At 47.8% G+C, this 19,786-nt stretch overlaps 1 protein-coding gene and 1 long non-coding RNA gene across 2 annotated transcripts in view; one reads left to right on the plus strand and one right to left on the minus strand.

Moving 5' to 3' along the window:
- glis2b (GLIS family zinc finger 2b) overlaps window positions 1-11,941 on the minus strand; it is a 48,608-nt gene extending 36,667 nt beyond the window's left edge. Inside the window, exon 1 of the mRNA XM_088612984.1 lies at window positions 11,273-11,941. The gene's annotated coding sequence lies outside the window, so the exon portion shown is untranslated. The remainder of the gene's footprint in view (window positions 1-11,272) is intronic.
- On the plus strand, window positions 10,377-14,019 carry LOC148645258 (uncharacterized). Its single transcript, XR_015928526.1, has 3 exons — window positions 10,377-11,112; window positions 11,937-12,016; window positions 13,964-14,019. It is a non-coding gene; the product is annotated as an uncharacterized LOC148645258 (long non-coding RNA).
- Window positions 14,020-19,786: the final 5,767 nt, after the last annotated feature.

Genomic DNA, 19,786 nt, shown 5'->3' on the forward strand with positions numbered 1-19,786 from the left:
AATCTCCGTCCTCGCTTGGCAGAATTCTGAGATTCTGTTCTCTCTACCTCTAAGTATGTGTATAATTTACAGAACGTTCTACATTATACATACACAACTTCACGTATATACAGAGTACATGAACACAAGTCTTTTTGCCAGATAACCCAAGTTGGGAGAATATCAGTGGAAAGACCAGCCACTTCAACAGAGTCCCTAGCCACTGTTGGAAACAATCCAAAACTACACATCTGCACAGCACATCTGACCTATTGATATTTGCGTACTATCATTCTTGTAGCGTCCTGGCACGGCGTAATTGTTCACAGAGCTAAATAAATTCCCTGGTAACTCTGGCATTTACAATTTTAATCAGGTCGGATTCTAAACGCTTCTGATTATAATCTGCAATACCGGACTCTAATATGGCTGTGCTTTTTAATCCTGCACGTTAATACCTTGAGTCAATAAAACACATTCCTGAGCTTCTTTCCTGTTCAGTTACTCTGAAGATCCCCAGGAGAATTCCAAGCCCTTCTCTGACTGCGGGCAAGAATCTGTCCCACCCCCCCCCGATTCATAAGGATAAATCCCAGACAAAGTCAGGCAAATTTCTATCTTCATAGTCTGTCGCCAAAGACGGAGCTTCAGAGCTGTGTTATTTTTACCAAATGTTAAAATAATGCACCAAATATATTACCAACAGGGTTTTTTTTAATCAGTGGAAGGGGGTCTTTCTTTCCACTTGAAGCACTGCTGTGCGTGGGGCTGATATAGTTAACCATCACAAGGAGACACTCCCTTCAACTAGACAAGCACACTACACCTGTTTATGAATGCAGCTGCTGGCACCCCCAGGGGAACAGCTTCCCTTGGAATTCAGGTCAGGTAAAGTTAAGCAGATGCTGTTGGATACACCTGTCCTGGGCCATTCATCACCCTTCACTCTTAACACATACACCAGGTCACGAGGAGGGAGGCAGGGCAGTCTGCCACACAGTTGCCCACAGAATAATGCCAGCTAATGCAAACCGCAAAACTGTTGATTTCTGCAGAGTTTTTTTCTTTCACGTGCAGCAATTGAATAAGCCCTTCACTGCAATCTGTGCCAGAAGAGAGAAATGCATTAACCATAACTTTCTCTAAACTGCATCCCTCCCAAGAAAAACAAGTTCTTCTTCTTATTATGGAACAAGTTAAGGTTTATTCCATGCTGAAAAGAGAAGAAAAGAAACACAACGTTTCATCTGTGGAGTCTTCTTCACACCTAAAAAGGGCTCCACACTAAACCTTTACTTGTTCCTTTGCAGCCTACACATGCTGACACAGCTACCTACTTACATTACCCACTAATTATTATTATCTGCACATAGAAAAATTGGTTATTCCATTGTTTTCACACTACACTGCCATGCAAATTATTATGTTATTATCTTAATTATAAATTCCTTTTTTATGAATACAGTGCAGTGTTAGAGCACAGACCCTGCTGGACTACATTCCCCAGAATCCTCTAGCAGAATGACTGGCTACTCTTAGTCACTTGACCAGTTGCTGGGAGACAATTGGTCAGGTTACTGTTTAAAAAAGCAGGAAGCAGATGCTTCCTGTTTTAGGTGGAGTGATTTATGTGGGCTGGTGGGTAGAATGCAGAACCTCTGTGTACCCCATTCACCAGAAAGAGAAGAACTGTTTTGGACCAAGGAATTGTGAGTTTGAGAGCTTTGAAAGTGCTGGTTTGTGAGGCATCTGGGTTGGGACTGCAGTGTTGGGAACTGTGAGGAGAAACTGATCTGTTTGTTTGAGGCCAGTAAGTATTTCAGGCCTTGGCTGTGATGGGGGGCTTTGAGGATGTTAGTCATAAGCTTGAAGATCTTTCATTTTGAGAATGTGGTGGCTGTTTTTCCCTGTGCTGTAAATAAAGAGCACTGGTGCTTTTGACTCTAACAGCTTGGTGTGTCTCTCCTGGATGTGCCTATTTAAAAGAGCCCTGCTGTTGTAGGCTATTGGGCATGCTCTAAAGAGAAAGAAGGCCTGGGATTCTTTGTTGCTAGCCACAGGTATACAATGGGCTCACTGGCCAGTGGTAGGGTTGGGGAAGCACTTGGCTGGGGCTCTTGATTGAAAGAATCCCTCTCAAGCTCCCTGACTCCTGCTGGCTTACAGTGACATCAGTGAGGGACACCTCTCCAGTTGGCCCTGTTCCTCCTCTACACTGCTGTAGAGACTGGGGTGCTAAAAGGAGGCTGGGCACTTCAATGGAGCTGATCTGCACTCCCTCATCCTCCCTGGGCAGAGAGATGGGGGGGTTGCTGCTGTGAGCCAAGATGTTAAGGTACCATTGATTCTGAATTGGGAGGGCTAAAATGTGGGAACTCTGAATTAAGAGAGAGAGTGGGGTACCTGTCCACTGTGGGTCTCTCATGGGAGAGAAGCTGCAGCTCTTTCATGCCATTGAGACCCTCTTGCTTTCATTGACAAAGCTGGGGTTGCAGCATATGGAGGGCGATGCAATATTCTCCTGGCACTGCAGGAGCTGCTCGAGTTCCTCTCCGGCTGCCTAGCTCGATCACTCACAGGAGCTTGCTGTGGCCAGAATGTTGCTCTATCGCAACTGGGGAAATGGGAGCATCTACTATACTGTTCTGTACACACTTGCGCAAGTGAGGCTCCAGCTGTCTCCAACTCTGGTAGAGGTACAGCCCCTGTCCTGTACCCCACTGGGAGAATTGGGGACCCCCTGTTGTGCGCTGCCAAAGAGGAGGCAAGGTGTGTCTTGCCGTCTTGCATGCAAGCAGACAAGTGGCCAGCAGGTCCCAGAAGAAACCTGTTGCAGCAGAGGCTGAGAGTCCACCAGCAGGCTAGTACTCCCTCCTCCATGTCTGTGGCTCATCTACCTGAAGGTGTCGGCACCCTTTATTGAAGCTTTGTTCATTTTTGTGATACCTTGTTACAATAAACTGTGCAGCACTATCGTCTGTTATCTTTAATTGGCATATTTAGTGATCTGCTTGACGTATTCGGTACACCTTTGGCCTATAGATAGTATAAGACTGGGCTTTCTGCAATAACTGTATAGCTGCTCTGACTCTTGCAAAACTGGTCCAGCTGCCTTGACAGCTTTCCTGAATTAAAGTCCATTAAAACTGACTGTCTAAGCTAAAACCTTCAAGGTAAAAGGGGTTGGAGGATTGGAATTCTATGGTGAGGATCTTGCATGAGTAAGAACAGGGACTGGGAAGCTACCACATTGCTATTTTTTTTTTTGTGCATCTTGGCCTAGAGAAGCCTTATAAAAGTGTTGGTGCAAATGATACTCACTATCGAGAGAAAGTGGCTTTGCACAGGAAAGCCCTGTCCCTATGTGCAGTGACAAGCCAGGTGCTCATGCTCTCTGTAAAAGAGCTAGCCTGGGGCTGTCATCACTCCAGCATCTGTGAGTCTCTGGCCATCAGCTCTCCGGCAGCATCACAGCTGTCCAGATGTTGACGGCGGGGGGGGGGGGGGGCAGGGGGGGCGGAAGTCATTGGCGAAACTGAAACAAGGTCGGAGCAGACTGGAAGGAAACGATAAAGCAGAAATTAGAGAGGATGCAATGAGGTTAACCAATTTGAGATTAGAAATCCGACTGGTCCGAGTTGATCGGGCAACTGAGGCATATCTAACGCCATCCACCTTCGCAGTATTTGACTGCTGTCTCTTTAACGTGCGTCTTATCAATGGGGGACCCGCCCCCCCTCCACTGCCACAGCACCAGGCACCTCTGCCTGCGATCTTCCCTTCTTCCTAAACAACAGACTGGGCGCCTGTTCTTTCTGAGCAAGTGCCCTCGTCTGCAACCCCCCCCATCACTTACCCACCCACCCTCAACTCCTGGCAGGCAGACAAGGTCAACAGAGCAGCCTCTCTCTCTTTCTCTCCCTGTGTGTGCTCAGCTGAGCCACTGACTCCTCCCTGACACTGAGAGGGCTTTCATCTGCTGCCTCCCTCCGCCCTTGCCCCAGCTCGCCCTCAGCACTGAGGGAGGGGGGAGCCTTGAACCTCCCCTGACAGGAATTAATTAGCCCCAGACAGAGAGCCCAACCCACACTGGGGAAAGCAAACTGAACTGAAGGCCTCTCCCCTTCGCTCTCTCATTTTCTCTCTCTCTCTCTCTCTCTCTCTCTCTCTCTCTCTCTCTCTCTCTCTCTCTCTCTCTCTCTCTCTCCCAAGCCTCCAGCACACACGCAGAACTGCAAGTCCTCATTACTGGTGCGTCTCCAGGCTCAGACTATTAAAGAGACACACACACTTGCAGAGCCGCAGTGCTTCAGGAGGGGTGCAGTTCTACGCTCAACTGCTGGTCAGAGCAGTGGCTCCTATCCCCGGTCCTGGAGGAACTCGGGCCCTACTCTGGTGTAATCCAATTCTAGTGTCGGAACTCGAATTACCTGAAATGTACCTAACTGGGCCAGTGTGGACGAAAATGAGCTTAATGGTGGGAGAGTCTGACTGTGTCACTCCCACCCGTCTGTTCATCCACTGATCAACTAGTAAGAGCATGGAAACTGTGCACTTGATGCATTTTTCGACCCCCGGGAGTGATCAGTTAAGTCGGCAATTAGCACTGGAGAGGTGGAGTTTGGCTGGAATGAAAACCAGCAGACGGCCCTGGAGACCAGGGCTGAGAAGCATTGAACTAGAGCTATAATATCTCGTGCAACAGTCAGGCAAGTTCATCTGGATGGGGAAAACAAAAGCAGAATTTGGACAGGCACAACTTTCGTTCCCAGGTTAGTATCTGGTCCTTTAGTCCTTTAGTTACTTTTTAACGAGTATTTTAGCGTGCAACACAGTGGTTACCATTCCTGGGGTGCTGTCTGGGTGGAGTTTGCATATTCTGTTTGTGTGGGTTTCCTCTCCCAGTCCCCAGACTGGGAGGTTGATAGGCCTGTGCGAAAACTGGTCCTAGGTGTGCGTCGCTGTGTGCAATGGACTGGTGTCCAGGGAGCAAACTGCCTTGCCTGCCCTGATGCTTGCTGGGATAGGCTCCCCTGTGCCCCTCATTTAGATGAAGCGATTAGAAAATGAATGGATGTTTTTATTTAAGATTCCATCAACGTTTCAGGGTAAAGATCAACAGATTCTCGCCTATTTCATTTTTGATAGACAAGGCCCAGTAAAGAGTGAGGCACAAAAATGTGTCTGTTTGTTTTGGGAAGTGGACACCTGCAGAGGAGAGATGAATGAAGAGGCCGGATTCAGGGAGGCACATTTAAACACCCAAAACCAATGTTAAACAACCTCCTTAAAGTAAAATGCCTTTGAAAGTTAAAGGTTAACTAGGGAACAGTCTAGTTCTGCCTGTGAGAATGGCTGTTTTTCTGACTGGCTAGCTTGGGAGTCAAATTAAGAACACTTCTGCAAGTCCGGCTTTCAGAACTGTCAACACTTTTGCAAATGACAAGAAATTAAAACGTCTGTCCACCCAAACCTGTTTTTATTTTACACATAAAAGGCAGTTTTGTCAAATACCTTACTGCTACCCCATGAGAAGGTCAGAAAGATGACAGATGGGGAAGCAACTCAGCCCTTCCTCGCAGTGAAGAAGTTCAATAGATGTGAGGATTCGTGCCGATTCTTAAGGGATCCCAGGGAATCTACTTCTATAACATAGTGGATTAGTCTGTTCCAGACTCCCACAACCCTTTGTGTAAAGTGGTGCCCATTTTTTTTCCCCCTAGATTTCAATGCACTTCTACTTGGCTCCCTTTCATATTTCACAGGTGTAGTCCATTGGATTGGCTCAGTCAGGTTCGATGCAGTGACGGTGAGTATTTGTGTTGCCGCTTTTGTGCAAGTTGCTCCTAACTGATCAGGCCGTCGGTATTTGTCTAGTCTATGCACTGCTGACCTCAAATTGCCTTCGATAATGGATAGACATATCCCATGGGAAAAGTGGCCTCACTGTCTCCTCCTGACCCTACACCTTTGTTATTTTGCTCTGTGTGGCAGGACACACTGCCCCTCTCCTGCCTAGAGCCTGGCACTGGGCACTAAGAAGTGAAAGGAGGAGTGGGGGCGAAGGCTGAGACCAGCCAAGTGCTTTATCTCTCCCGAATGGGACTACACGTGTCCTCTTAGTGGTTTTGGTCACTAGACGCAGATCCTCGCACCCCTCACCCCAGCGGCTGCTGCCATTATCAGCCAGCAGCAGGGCCTTGTACTCCTTGCAGTGCCGGTCCATTGAACACAGAGGCACAAAAAAGCCAACCCCCTATAAAAAGACCAAAAACAAAATGGTGTACTTGAATTTTTTTGGACCAGGGTGACTTCAGGATCTACTAACCAAGGGCAAACAGTAAATTCCGATCACTTCCTTTAAAGAAAAAAGAAAAAGGTTAGCTGGTTGCAGCTAATGAATACCTAAAGTGCCAGGTTTATTGCCACCTCCTTCCTTTTAGCATTCTGCCATAAACCAGGCTCTGGGATTACACCGGTATTTCAGTACTGTTTAGCTTAACTCCGTCAAGGCCACGTCTATAAAACTGCCCTGTGAAGAGTACAGGTTTCAAAATAAGAACAGAACATAAGCAAGTACCTTTTTTTAGAAAAAAACTCTAGACCCCCCCCACACACACAGTACTCCCAGAGAACAGTGCACACTGCGTTCCGGATACAGCAAGACGCACCACTGTCCAACTGCCTTGGTCTTCTAGAACAGGCTGCTGTGCTCCATTCCCTCACCCTGCAACAGTGCTGGAAGATCCCTCAGCAAAGCCTTTCCCTTCCCTGCCTCTCCCAGTAAGATAAACCTGCATTCCGGACCCTCCCCTCGCTCACCACTATCATACCTCTGCAATCCCATTACATACACGCACACACCCAGTCTTCCAGGCCCTTGTCCTGCTGGGATTCGCTGCATTTCTGCAACTGCAGCGTGATCACCTGTACTTCCGTCAGTCCCTGAACCAGAGAAGAGCTCATTGATGGCTGATATCAGCCATTTGCTACCCACTTTTCATTCACAGCTGCAGAACAGAGACACAGAGACACTCGCCGCAGGGACAGTTTTCCCAGAAGTCAGTCAACTTGCTGCTACAGTATGTCTTTGGACGGTGAGAGGAAACCCCTGTCAACAGGAGGAGAACATACAAACTCCACACAGACAGCACCCTAGGTCTCCAACTGAACCCAGGGCCCCACTAACTTCTGCACCACCACGCCACGCAGCTGAAATCATTTTGTGAATTGAATCATTTAATACTTGCTTTGAATACCTCAGTAGAACAGTGAAGAGTGCAGTGTAAGTAAAATGTCCTCTACCTGGACTCTGGGTCAAGTGGCGACAGTGGCCTCACCGCTTACTTTTGACGGGTTTATTTAAGACCCAGTAACAGGTGCCATAGGAGTCAGATGCCAGAGTTTTTGCACTTTTAAGAATACTTTGCATTTGTACAATATTTTTCATCCCAATGGATCTCAACACTTTCCACATCAGAGGAGGCTGACTTAACCAGCACGGGAGTGCAGGCCCAGCTGCGAGACACATGCTAGCCATTCTGCATTGCACAGCGATCCAGGAGAGAGAGCCTGCTGCCCCAGTTCAAACAATTTTTGTTTTTTTCTCATTTAGTCCATTATGAACAATGCTGTGGGATTAGGTTTTATGTCTCAATGCGAAGGATGACAACCTCTACAGCACAATGTGCCAAGTTGCCATACTGGAGCACAGGTTTGAAAACCCTGGTCTGTAGGTAGAGCACCCCCTACTGGTCCACCACCACTTACAGCAGCAAGCAGTCATATCGCCCTGCAACTCACAATCGGCAACCTGCTGAAGCTAAGCATGTGTGAGCCTGGTCAATACCTGGAGTGGAGACCTCCTGGGAAAAATTACTGTTGCTGCTGGAAGATGTATTAGTGGGACCAGTAGGGGGCGCTCACCCTGTGGTCTGTGTGGGTCCTAATGCCCCAGTATACTGACGGGGACACTATACTGTAAAAAGGCGCCGTCCTTCAGATGAGATGTAAAACCGGGGCTCCTGACTCCCAGTGGTAATTAAAAATCCCAGGCGTCTTTTGAAAAGAGTCCTGGCCAAATTTCCCCCCTGGCCTTTACCAATCATGGCCTCCTGATAATCCCCATCCAAGAACGGGCTTCATCACTCTGTTCTCCTCTCCTCTCTCAGACCTGGCTAGATCAGGCCACAGAGTCTTAACCCTGCGGCGCAAACGTGCTATTCACCCCAAGCAAATGCTGCACAGGCCCCAGAATAGGTGTCAATGCTACCCAGTAATGAAATTGTACTCTGCTGAACTTATTTTTCTTACATCGGGCACTGTCTTTTTTCCCCCTTCCAAATGAAGCCCGTCTTTGTGATGAAAACAGAAATTCACCATGATGGAGTGAGGAAGCTGGAATTTGATTTCCTTTTTAGATAATGTACTATTTTGCATCTTGGGAGCGAAAGAGGTGTGATGTCACAGGCACAGTTTCACATTGCTGTGTGGGGGGCAGCACAGTGCTGCAGCAGTTGGCGCCGCTGCCTCAGGTCCAGTTCTGGAGTTGGTCTGCACTCTGTGTGGAGTTTGCATGTTCTCCCTGTGTTCACATGGGTTTTCTCCCTAAGCTGGCCTCTGAGAACACTGGCCAGAGATGGGAGTGAGTGTGTCTGGGTCGGTGTGTGTCCTGGGACGGGCTGGAGTCCTGAACAGGGGGTCCCGCCTCGGGCCCGTTGCATGCAGGGATAGGTCGCAGCTCCCCCACGAGCCTCAGTCAGTTCAAGGGGTTAGGAAATGGACAGCTGGATTCCCATGTTAAGCAAGAGGAAGACGGCTGGGGCGGCTGACAGCAGGCCTCTCCCGGCCCCTTTGGCATGGCCACCCCTCCATCATGATGCCACCTGCGGCCTTTGAGCCGATTCATAGGTGGGGGAGTATTAGGAGGCCTGGTGTTTCTCCCTGCTGGTAAGGCATTCTTATCCAGAGAAGCCCTGGCACCTTTGCAGAAAGCTTTTCAGTTTCATTTTATCCACCACAAACAATGTGAAAAGACCTCAAAGCACACGGGATGTGAGACCTGCGTGGCATTACTACACACTTAACAGATTCCGGCCGTCGGCCTCCGTGACATCATCCTAACGAGATTTCAGAAAAAAACCTGGAAGACTGGGAGCACCAGGCAAGGCTACACCCTGCAATGCCAGTCCGTCACAGCACACACACACACACGAGGACAATTCAGAGACCGCAGTCAATCGAGCTGTTAACAAATACTAGGAGAGCATGCAAACTCCCCACAGGAGGTGGCTCAGTCCATTACTGACCTCGCAGCTCTTGGGCCCTGGGTTATCAACGGTACCCACTCCACCGTGCCATCGCTATTTAAATGATTTTTTAAACCATTCCTAGCACCACATTTTAGTTCTCTTGCTCATTAAGGGTCTGGTCCCTCTATAATTTTTAATGCTGCACAAAAAGGGCTTCACAAAACGAGCATTTAAGAATTACTGTAATTACTGGTTACTATGTGAACTGGAACAACATGTGTAGATATATTTAATGGTTGCTGAAAGCTGTGAATGAATCTTGTGGTTGTGGATTCCCACTTATTTTTTAGTAATTGGTTCAAAGCTATTTTTGATTTCATTTTTCTGGATCTTACTATGAGCCCTGCCTGTGACCAAGCCTGCTGTTCACTATATTCTCCACAGAACAGAAGGTGCTAGTTCATCTGAGGCACAGAGCCCAGCCCATCTTCACCAGTAAAATACTCAAGTTGACCAATTTCCCCACAGGGTCCCCATTCCAGAACGTTACAGGTACACCATCCTGTATCAGTACTGTGTTTGTGGATACTCCATTTTGTGGTAGGTGTTTTGTTTTGTTTTACAGCCATATCCTAGTGTAGGGTCCTCAGGAGAGGAAAAATAGCTATTCAGGGTACTCGGTGTTCTGTAGGAAGAAACCTGACCGTGACAGTTCAGATGCTGTCACAGAACGACCCCAGTAGTTTGTGACTCTGGGTGGGCAGGTGGGACAGTACTTACTCCCTGGGTGCCCACAGCTTCCAATTCAAACCATTTAAAAAACGGTTAACCTTTGTTTCCAGTTTAGAAGGGTGGCTGTTTATGCCAAGTTTTAACCACAGCAAAATAATATATCATATTTCACACTGCTGTGTTCAAACTGGGGGCTGTATGTGCCTCTCGATACTGGACCCGATCTCGGGCTGATGATGTTGGGCTGGAGGGTAAATTCTGAGGGTCTTGGTGTCTCCCAGGATGGGATTTTTCATGTTCCTCCTCTGCCACTGTCCCAAAAGCTGAAACCCTGTAGCTTTTAAATCTGGTATTTGTCCAAAACACGGGTCACAGCAAACTGACAGCTTCCTATGCAGGCCAGCTGCCCCACCCTCTCCGGAGTCGCACTGAGCTCAGAAAGTCTCTCCTCTGAGCTGGTTCTGCAGAATCGCGCTTTCTTGAAGCTCTTCTGGTTTTATCGTTTCGAAACGGTACGGCTTTGTCATTCTCCCTCGGTCTTAAACGGGCGAATGGGAAAGATCTCGCGTACTGTATGTTTCAGGCTCGGGAAAACGGCGGCTTTAAAACAAGAAGGCAGCTCCGGGCTCACGTCAAGTGTTAACTTCAACGCTGCTCTTTTCGAGCGGTTCATATTCGTACTCTGCGAGGTATCACAACTCTGCAAGACCCAAAGCCAAAATCCCATGCTGTTCACATTCAAAACTGAGAAGTTTCCCCTCACCCTCACGACATAGTGACAGGTAAAAAAAAACCCACAGATGTCAATCGGTCAATTAATGAAGGAGCGACAACAGTCACTTTTCGGTGCAGTTTTTTTTTTACCGAACAGAAACGTCTGGCGTGAGGGGCTCTCGCCTTCAAGACTTGAGTTGTGCAGGCCCCCGCTACAAAATAACGTTTCGTGTTCTCCCGAGTTGCAAAGGCAACAGAAGTCACCGTGTTACAACGACACGCACTGCGCCCACAGCGAAGTCGCTTTGCCAGGCGAGACCGCTACAACGTCGCCTCCAGCGCACGCAAGCCCCCTGACCGAGCAGCGCCGGAGACCACTCGGGTGAGCCCGGCGATTCCGCATCAGCCGGGTGTCCTCCGAGGCAGCAGAAAATAGGTCAGTCAGTCCCCAGACCCAGAGCCGTGGGACAATCTCGGCCAATGCAGGCGTTCGGTGGAACCAGACCGATAAAAAGACGTGTAAAGTACGCGAGAAAGCACTGTCACGTCCGCATGCCACACGGTCGACTGAATAAAACGAAAAGTGGATGGGTTACCTCAGAAAACACTCCGTCCCTCAGAATGGCCGAAAATCTCGGGCACTTCGGTTTCCTTCGGGGCAAACTTTTTCCTTTCCTCGTCTTCCCCAAATCCTCCCCGCTGCAAAGTGTTCTTTTCTCCTTCTTCGTCTTCAGACTCGGTTTCCTTAGCTCGGAAGATGACAGGCACTGCGGGTTAAGGTGGCGAGCAGAAAGGGAGATTGAGAACCATTGTCGGTAATTTCTGTGAAATGGGTGGAAAACCGGGGAGAGATGGTTTCTTTTTTAAAAAAAAAAATATATATATATATACAGGAGCTCTTGTCAGTTTCCAAGGGATACGACCATCATTTCGCCCTTCGGAAACCTCGTTCGGAATGTAAACTTTAATCTTCAGTTTGCATTAGTAGCAACAATATGCCACCAGTTATGTGTTATCGCAGTAATTTTCGCAGACGAAGGAGGTGCATCGCTTATTCGCGACGGCGGTCACGGGCTTTTCTTGCGGGGCGCGCAGAGAGAGAGAGAGAGAGGGAAGAGGGGGCTGCCCCTTGTTTCTGGTCTCCGAGATCCACCCGTCTGCGCCGTGTGGAGACGAGTGGTGAGGTGGTCGCTCTCCCAGCGGCTGTCTGAAGCAGACAAGCCCGGACTAACGCCAGCCCGTGTCTCCCTGTTCTCACAGACCAGCCCAGACCCTGCCAGCTCAGCGCATGCCTCGCGCTCCTCCCATTGGCCCTCGCGGCGCTCGGCTCCGGTCCAAAGGTACTCTCGCTCTCCCTTATTCCCCCCGTTTCTCTCTTTTTTTTTAAAGGACACCGCGTCAATTTCGCTTCCTGGACTCGGGAATCGCTGCCCTTTTCGTGCACGTTGTATACTGCGTGCAGCGTCTATATGTTATTGCTGTTGACGCGACATCAAACAGGAAATTGTAGCCTTGCTGCCCTTCAAATATCTGTCCAGATTCTCCACTTACGTTCGTACATCAAATGTTTAAGATGGTCTGGGGGTTTCTTTTTTTTTAATTTGTAGAATTAATTGTCTGATTGTAGCTTTATTTCAGTTGATTTTGATAGTAAATTTAAAATACTTGGTGCCATTGAATGTAGAGGAAGGAGCTTAAATCCGAGCCCAGATACTGAAATATCTTCTTTTTTTTTTTAGATTAGGCCTCTGAAGAAATAATTTCTTTTATTTAATTTTGTGAGTCTGTGTGGAGTTTGCATGTTCTCCCCGTGTTCATGTGGGTTTCCTCCCGCTGTCCAAAAACATACTGGTAGTTGGCTTCTGGCAAACCTGGCTTTGGCGAGAGTGCCTGTCCTGTGCTGGACTGGCGTCCCATCCGTGGTGTGTCCTGCCCTGTGCCCGTTGCTTGCTGGGATACACTCTGGCTCCACTGTGACTGTGTACTGGATGAAGCAGTCAGAGATGGTATGGTACCTGGGAGAACTAAAGATATCTGTTTTTTATTCCCACCTAACAAGTCAATAAAATAATTAAATCGTATTATTTTAGACATATATAGGACTTATGGTCTCCTCAGATATTCACTCCATTAAAGATAGTTACCTAAAAACACCAATCTTTTCACAGAGATTTTGAGTGAAACAGAAACCAGAAAACACCAGGCCTGTCAAGAGCTAAATCTCACATCCCCGTTGATAAACTCTGAACACAGTCTGTACTTGTATACCAGGACGAGCATGGCAGTAACTTAAAACTGGACTAGTCTACAGATCTTTTTCTTTCGGTTTTCATTCATGAACCAGGGGGCTAAGATACTCCAAAAACTGAATCCATCCCACAGAAACTCCTACAGGATCATGTCTTTTGATTAGAATTGAACTTTGGGTGATATAGTGCCCACTAATTTGGGAAATTAACATTCTTGACTTTTTAGCACCGTTGGTAACGCAGAGTCTATACTCATTTTTAAAAATCCATCCATCCCTCTGTTTACTAACCACTTCAGGTTTTGGGTTGTGGAGGAAGCCTGAGCCTATCCCATCAGGCCATTGGCACAAGGCAGGATACGCCCTGGACAGGACACCTGTCCATCACAGGGCACACACTCATGTCTCGGGCCAATTTTTCCAGAAGACGGGTAACTACCAGCATCTCTTCGGAAACCCACACAACCCAGAACACGACGGTAGAATAACTATGGCGAAGCCTGAAACACACAGTTTCACCGCCACTCTCGGCATCATTACAAATCGACTCCGAGTCAACATGTTCCACTTTATTACAGCACATGAAGGCCGTTTGCGTTCTGGTTTCTACTCTGCGTAAAGAACCACAATCTCTGCTGGCTGACGCAACAGAAAAGTTGGGGGTTTTTTTAGCCATAAGGCAGGTATGTTAGTAAGCCTGGAGGTCATCTTTGTACCTCCTGCATCCTGTCTCTGAGTCTGTCAGACTCGCCGGGATGGGCTCTGGCTCCCCTCCGGGACCCTGTACTGGATAAAGCAGGCAGGAAATGGACTGATGGTCGTTTGCCCCATGGCTGCTACTGTATATACAGCCCAATCGGAAACTACCTTTACCTTTTCAAACATTTGATTGTAAAAGGTCCTGAGAACCTGGTCCAGTACCCAGAAAAACAGAGATAGGACCTCCTGCACAGGGATGGGAGGCTCTGTGCTGTTGGGAGGCGTTGTGGTGAAGCAAGGTCCATCCAGCTCGTGGCCTTTGTTTCCTATTTTTTATTAGCTTAATCAGACTGGGATCTCCCCGAGTCTCGGCGCACCTCTGGCAGACTCCAGCCGGGGCCGAGAGCCGTGGAGTCGGCCGGGATGTCCTCTGGTTGCCATGCAACAGGGAACCTGTGTTGAGCCAGTGGGAGCCTGTGATCACTGCCACGTCGCCAGAGGGAGACGCATCACCTTCGCACGGCCTCCTGCAGGTTCCTGGGCTGCGGTACGTGAAATGGCAAAGGACTCTGAAAAGAACTTGCTTTGGCACCTGAACACCCTCCCCCCCCCAACACACCCAGAGTCATGAGGTCGTAAGGGTGAGCTGTGTTGAGCAACAACCAGAGCTTATAAACGGAGAGGAACAATAAAAAAGCCATTTCCACACACTGAACGATACAGTAACAGTCAGTCCATTTCTCTGTATTATTTTCAGTCTAGTTTTTATTTCCACATTTTTAATCGCATATTTACATGTATTTCAAACCTGTAACTGTGTTTTTTTTTATCTACTGTTCTTGAATTAAATTAAACTACTTGCAACGGTCTTCTGAATTTTAGTCCAGGACAGACACAGGTAACCAGTTTTGTTTATTGCCAATTTCCAGTTGTTGCCGGATCTTAATAAAGATGCACGTGTATACTGTACGTATCAATTAGGAAATTAATTCTCCACAACTGTAACAACAGTAGAAAATGGGTTTTTGATAGCTGAAATTAAAGTAAACCAGGACCAGTTAATCTGTTCAGCGATGCTTTTATATTTGAGGACAATTTAATCAAGAAACACCATTACAAACACACTTGTTAATTGTAAGACGTCTGCAGGTAAAGACGATTGTTAGACTGTTATTGCACTTGTCAGACCACTTTCTTCGTTACATTCTACTGCATGTTTCTAACAAGCAGGTGGCCATCTGTTCAAGGAAACCACGTCACTTCGCGAGCCAAGGGCAGAAAAGGAGTTATATGTTTCCCACCCACGGCTCTTCTGTATGTCTTCTGCTACTTGCAGAACTGCAGAGATTCACACATCGTACAAATAAACTACAGTAGGTCCAGGATGGCTCAAAAATGCTCACACGCCAGCCACCCTACTGCTTACTTTTCTTTGATCATGAGTCATGTGTTTGGAGGTGGTAGACGTTTGGTTGTGGAAAAGCCCAACAACTGCCAATGAGCGGTGAATGCTTTTTGTGAAGAACTTTTGTAGTGATTGTGGCTGTCAGTGCCGAGATGATAAAAGAACCTCCATCTCTGATTGAGATAGAAGAATGCATGTTAACCATGTATTCATACCATAGTCACTCTCGGCATTATGCTTGCTCTCCGTCTTGAAGGCAGGTCGTATTTAAGCTTTGTAACTTATAAAATAGGTTATCTGACCAAGCACATTTACTGAGCTCAGCTTCATGCCAGTAAGATAACAGAATCTATTTTTATTATCCATACTATTTTCTGGCTTGTGGTGTAGACATAAAAAGGCACGTTAAATTAAATAAGGAGACCTGTGGTGGAGTGAGAGAAGGCCCCTGGTGGAGCCCCACCATCTTGGCTCAAAGCCGGACCCTAGTGAGGCCTTGAGCCAAGATGGCTGCCGAGTAATTGGAAACAGGTGTGAAACTATTGTAGTTAAACCTTGGCTGAAGGAGTGTGGAGCATTTGGAGAGAGTGGAATCCCACATGAGGCAAAGGAAAGCTTCACAAGATAGGCCCCCTTGAAATTAGAAATGCATCCGGTAACAATTTAAGAAGCTTATTAGAGGAGAGCCAGGGACACAGCATCAGACTCCTTCCCAGAACCAGATGAGTGCATAGGAGGTGGAACTCAGCAGCGTCACAAACTCCAGACAGGCAGGTGGCACTGTTGCTCATCTGCCAGGCTCAGGGGCACACTGGTCCTTGACTCTGCCTGGCAAAGCAGCAGCAGCACATTCTCTGGCTGCCGAAGCAAGGGAACTAGATTTTTGGCATCATCCAGGAAATGCAATGGCAGCTGCAGATGGAGTGACAGCTTAAGGTGTATGACAGAGAAAGGAAAATATGCTGAGATGTAATTTTGAAGAGTGGGAGATAGGCAGTGTAGAGTAAGACTGAATGGAGCAGTGGTTAGCATAGCTATCTCACAGAACTGGGGCCCTGGGTTCAATTCTGGACCTGGGGTGCTGTCTGTGTGGAGTCTGTATGTTCTCCCCCAGTTTGTATGGGTTTCCTCCGGGTGCTCCAGTCTCCTCCCACAATTCAAAGACATGCTGGTAGGTTAATTGACTTCTGGGACAATTTTGTGAGTGGGTGTGTCTGCCTGCCCTGCCAAGGACTGGCGTCCCATCCAGGGTGTATCCTGCCTTCCGCCTGTTGCTTGTTGGGATGGATAGGCTCTGGCTTCCTCTGAATTGTGATGAAGTGGTTGGATAGAAGGATTCCTTTTACAAAACTAGGCACAGAGGTATTCAAAAACAAATTCTAAAGTGTGAAAAAGGGACAGTGTGCCGATTTGAGAGGGAAGAGTCCGGGATATGAGAGAGGGAACATTCTGAGGAAAAGAACTGAGAGGATAGAAAAGATCTGCACTTCAATGAACGGAACAGCATAAGAGCTAGGTCCTGGAGGGTCTAGATAGTCTTCACATTCGAGTTGGTATTCACTTGGAAATAATAGTGGTGTCAGTCAAGCGGCAGGCTGCTAAGAACGTCCAAAAACCATGTGACAAAGCGAGTGCAAGTCATGTGAGGTGAGCTGAGGTCACAAGAGGCCAAGGGCTAGCATTGTCACCAGGCCACCTGGTGGAGAGGTGGCAAAAGTGCAGATAATGCACAACCACAGCGTGCTCAGGGAATGGTTCAAGAGACCTTCATAATCATGAAGTGTATGTGGTGGGATTTTTATTTTAAAATATTTGTCCTCTGGGCAGCACGGTCCTGTGTGTGGCGCTGTGGTTAGCACCGCTGCCTTGCAGCACTGGGGCCCTGGGTTTGATCCCTTGGGTGGCCATCTGTGTGGAGGTTGCTCTCTCTCTGTTCATGTGGATTTTTGCCAGGTGCTCTGGTTTCCTCCCATAGTCCAAAGACACAGTGGTGGGCTAATTGGCTTAGTGCGTGTGTATCTTTGGATGCGACTTGCAATGGGCTGCTATCCCATCCTGCCTTGCGTCCATGGCTTGCTGGGTTAGGCCCCAGCTCCCTCAGAACCCTGTTCTGGATCAGCCGATAATAAAAACTGAATGGATGGATATTTGGAGGAGACCCTCATCCTGAATGAAATTAATTCTGGAGCAATAACTGAAGGTCATTAATGAAATGAGCCAACTGGTGCCTAGTGGTACCACTCACTGGTGATCCCAGTAATTGGCAGTTGGCCTGTGATCATGCAGGATCAGTGAGAGTATCATCTCTTCCTCCGCCTGAGGCTATAAGGCTTGCGCAGCAGATTTTGGAGTTTGGCGTGCATGGTCCTTGCACATCTTGTGTTGTTACCAGGGTAATTGCAAGATAAGTTTTGTTCCATGCTGAAAAGGGAAGAAAGGAAGCGCGTTTCAGCTGCGGAGCCTTCTTCACACACAAGAAGGCTCCACAGCCGAAACGTTGCGTTTCTTTTCTTGTACTTGTCAATGTGGAATAAAACTTAATAAAACCCACGCATGCGTGACCCAGCTCCCCCCTCGAACAATTGCAATAAAAGTCGAGGTGATCAACAAGAAGCAATTCCAATTTCCAAAACTGGGAGAGAGAGTCGCACAGCTGTGGAGATCCGGGGGTCGGCACCAGTCGGAACAGGGGCAGTCTTTTTGAAATAAAAAAAGTCTCTGTGGCTCTGTGTACTTTCACTTTCCCCCCCAAAAAAACAATGCAGGAAGAAAAAAGGCTTATCTCGGCGTCCATTTTTTTTTTTGCCGGCAACTGGCAATTCATCTCATTTCTGCAGTCACATCCTCCCCTCCACAATGGACACAGCTACGTGCCCGACCCCTGCAGAGACCGATAAAAGGACCTCCAGCAAGGCCCATCACAGAGACCGCCTGGTCTCCCTGTCTCCCGCCAGAGTCAATTTGCAGATCCAATCCCATTTCACTCACAGCGAGTACTGTGTGGATTCCAACGCCTGCCACCGGGGAGGGGTTGTTATGCTGGATTAAAGTGAATTCTCTTCCCAACGTTTCTGTGCAGACAGCAGGGATACTCGTGTCAGCTCCCGGGGATCTGATCTCAGGCTGCGTTACCATTCCCTGCTCCACAGCTGCAGTGTGAGGTTGCAGGATGGATAGGAAGCGAATGGATGCAGACAGCAGGCCATTAATTACCACACTCATTATACAACATTGTGCTCCAAGGGCAGCAGGGACTAAAGTGAACGTACAAGGGATTAAACCAGAATACGAAGGGGAGGGGAAAAAACACATCAAAGTCGATCAAGTACAAAGTTGAACAAACGTAGTGACTTCCCGGCAGCGCGGGGTCTATGGACGGGATTCACGGCACTCGAATTGATGGGATCACTGTTGTGCGCCGAAAACAAATGTTCCCAAGGCAAATTTCAATGGGGCGCAGCCGCCCCTTTGATAACTTCAGAAAGCTCCCCAAACCAGTCAGCTGGGCGTCGCTCGAGGACCAAAAGTCGACTCCCTCCAAGTACACTGCTGGTTTCAGGATGGGGTACGAGGGCAAGGTAATAACAGCACAATCGGCTGCAATGGAAATAATAATCAATAACGGTCAATAATCTACAGAAGAGGGACACATTTATTATAAGGGTTTCTCTCTGTGCCTATACAAAGATTAGGGTTTCATCTGCTTGTTGAATACATCTGAAAAACAGAACTCGCACTATGCTGGACTGTTTAAAAAATGTAAGTACCATGGCGTCAGGGGATTTCTCAGGATAGTGCACATTGTTTCGAGTTTTCTCTAGTATCCAAGTGTGATCTAGGCGCGTCACTTGATTCTTGCAATATAGGAGATCAGGAATAAACAAACAGGATAGCTAACAGAAAACTAGACATGAGGGCAGTGGGATGTTTTAAGTCCAGGAAATGAATAGCCTGTAGACTTCCTGACCTGTAGGTGTGAACACATAGAGGTGATCTGGTCCTTGAATAGTCTTTTTCAAACGTGCAAAAATGTATCTGGTGCCTATTTCTCGGGCATTTCTGTGTAACAGAAATAGACTGAGCGTAGTTTGTTGCACGAGTACAAAAGAAACGCCTCCGCAGTGATGACGGGAAAAACAGAATCGAACCAACATAGCCAGAGAACGATGCCTTTGTCCCACGATTCCGTTGGAACAATATCTCAGGTGGACTCGCCAGCAGAGGGGCCTAGTGGAATTCAGCCATCTATCCATTTTCTAACCACTATCCAATATAGGGTCACGGGGAGCCTGTCTAGAATACACCCTGGACAGAAGGCCAGTGGACCGCAGGGCACACGCAGACAAAGACACGCACTCAAAATAGGGCCAATTGTAGCAGACGCCAAGCAGCCTATCATTGTGCCATTGGACTGTGGGAGGGACCTGGAGGAGCTGAAGGAAACCCACGCACACGTGGGGAGAACACACAAACTCCACACAGAGTGCGCCCCAGACATTGAACCACGCATCCAAATCTGAGCCTCACTGGCCGTTTGGAAGAGACAGATCGCAAAAAGACTGTAACCTGGTGCGAAGTCTGTGCTTTTAACCGCACTTTAAACGGCCCTTTGATCCACCCTGTTTATGACAAATATGATGATCAGTTGGGGATTCATTGTTAACTTTGAGAACTTGTTGCAGTTGCAGACATAAGTGGTTTCTTTTGAAGCGCAGCATGAAAGTGTATCTTCTCGTTGCAAAGGTAACAGGGTTTTTT

Source organism: Lepisosteus platostomus, chromosome 19 (assembly GCF_059453375.1).
Source record: "Lepisosteus platostomus isolate fLepPlt1 chromosome 19, fLepPlt1.hap1, whole genome shotgun sequence".
Lineage (NCBI taxonomy): Eukaryota > Metazoa > Chordata > Actinopteri > Semionotiformes > Lepisosteidae > Lepisosteus > Lepisosteus platostomus.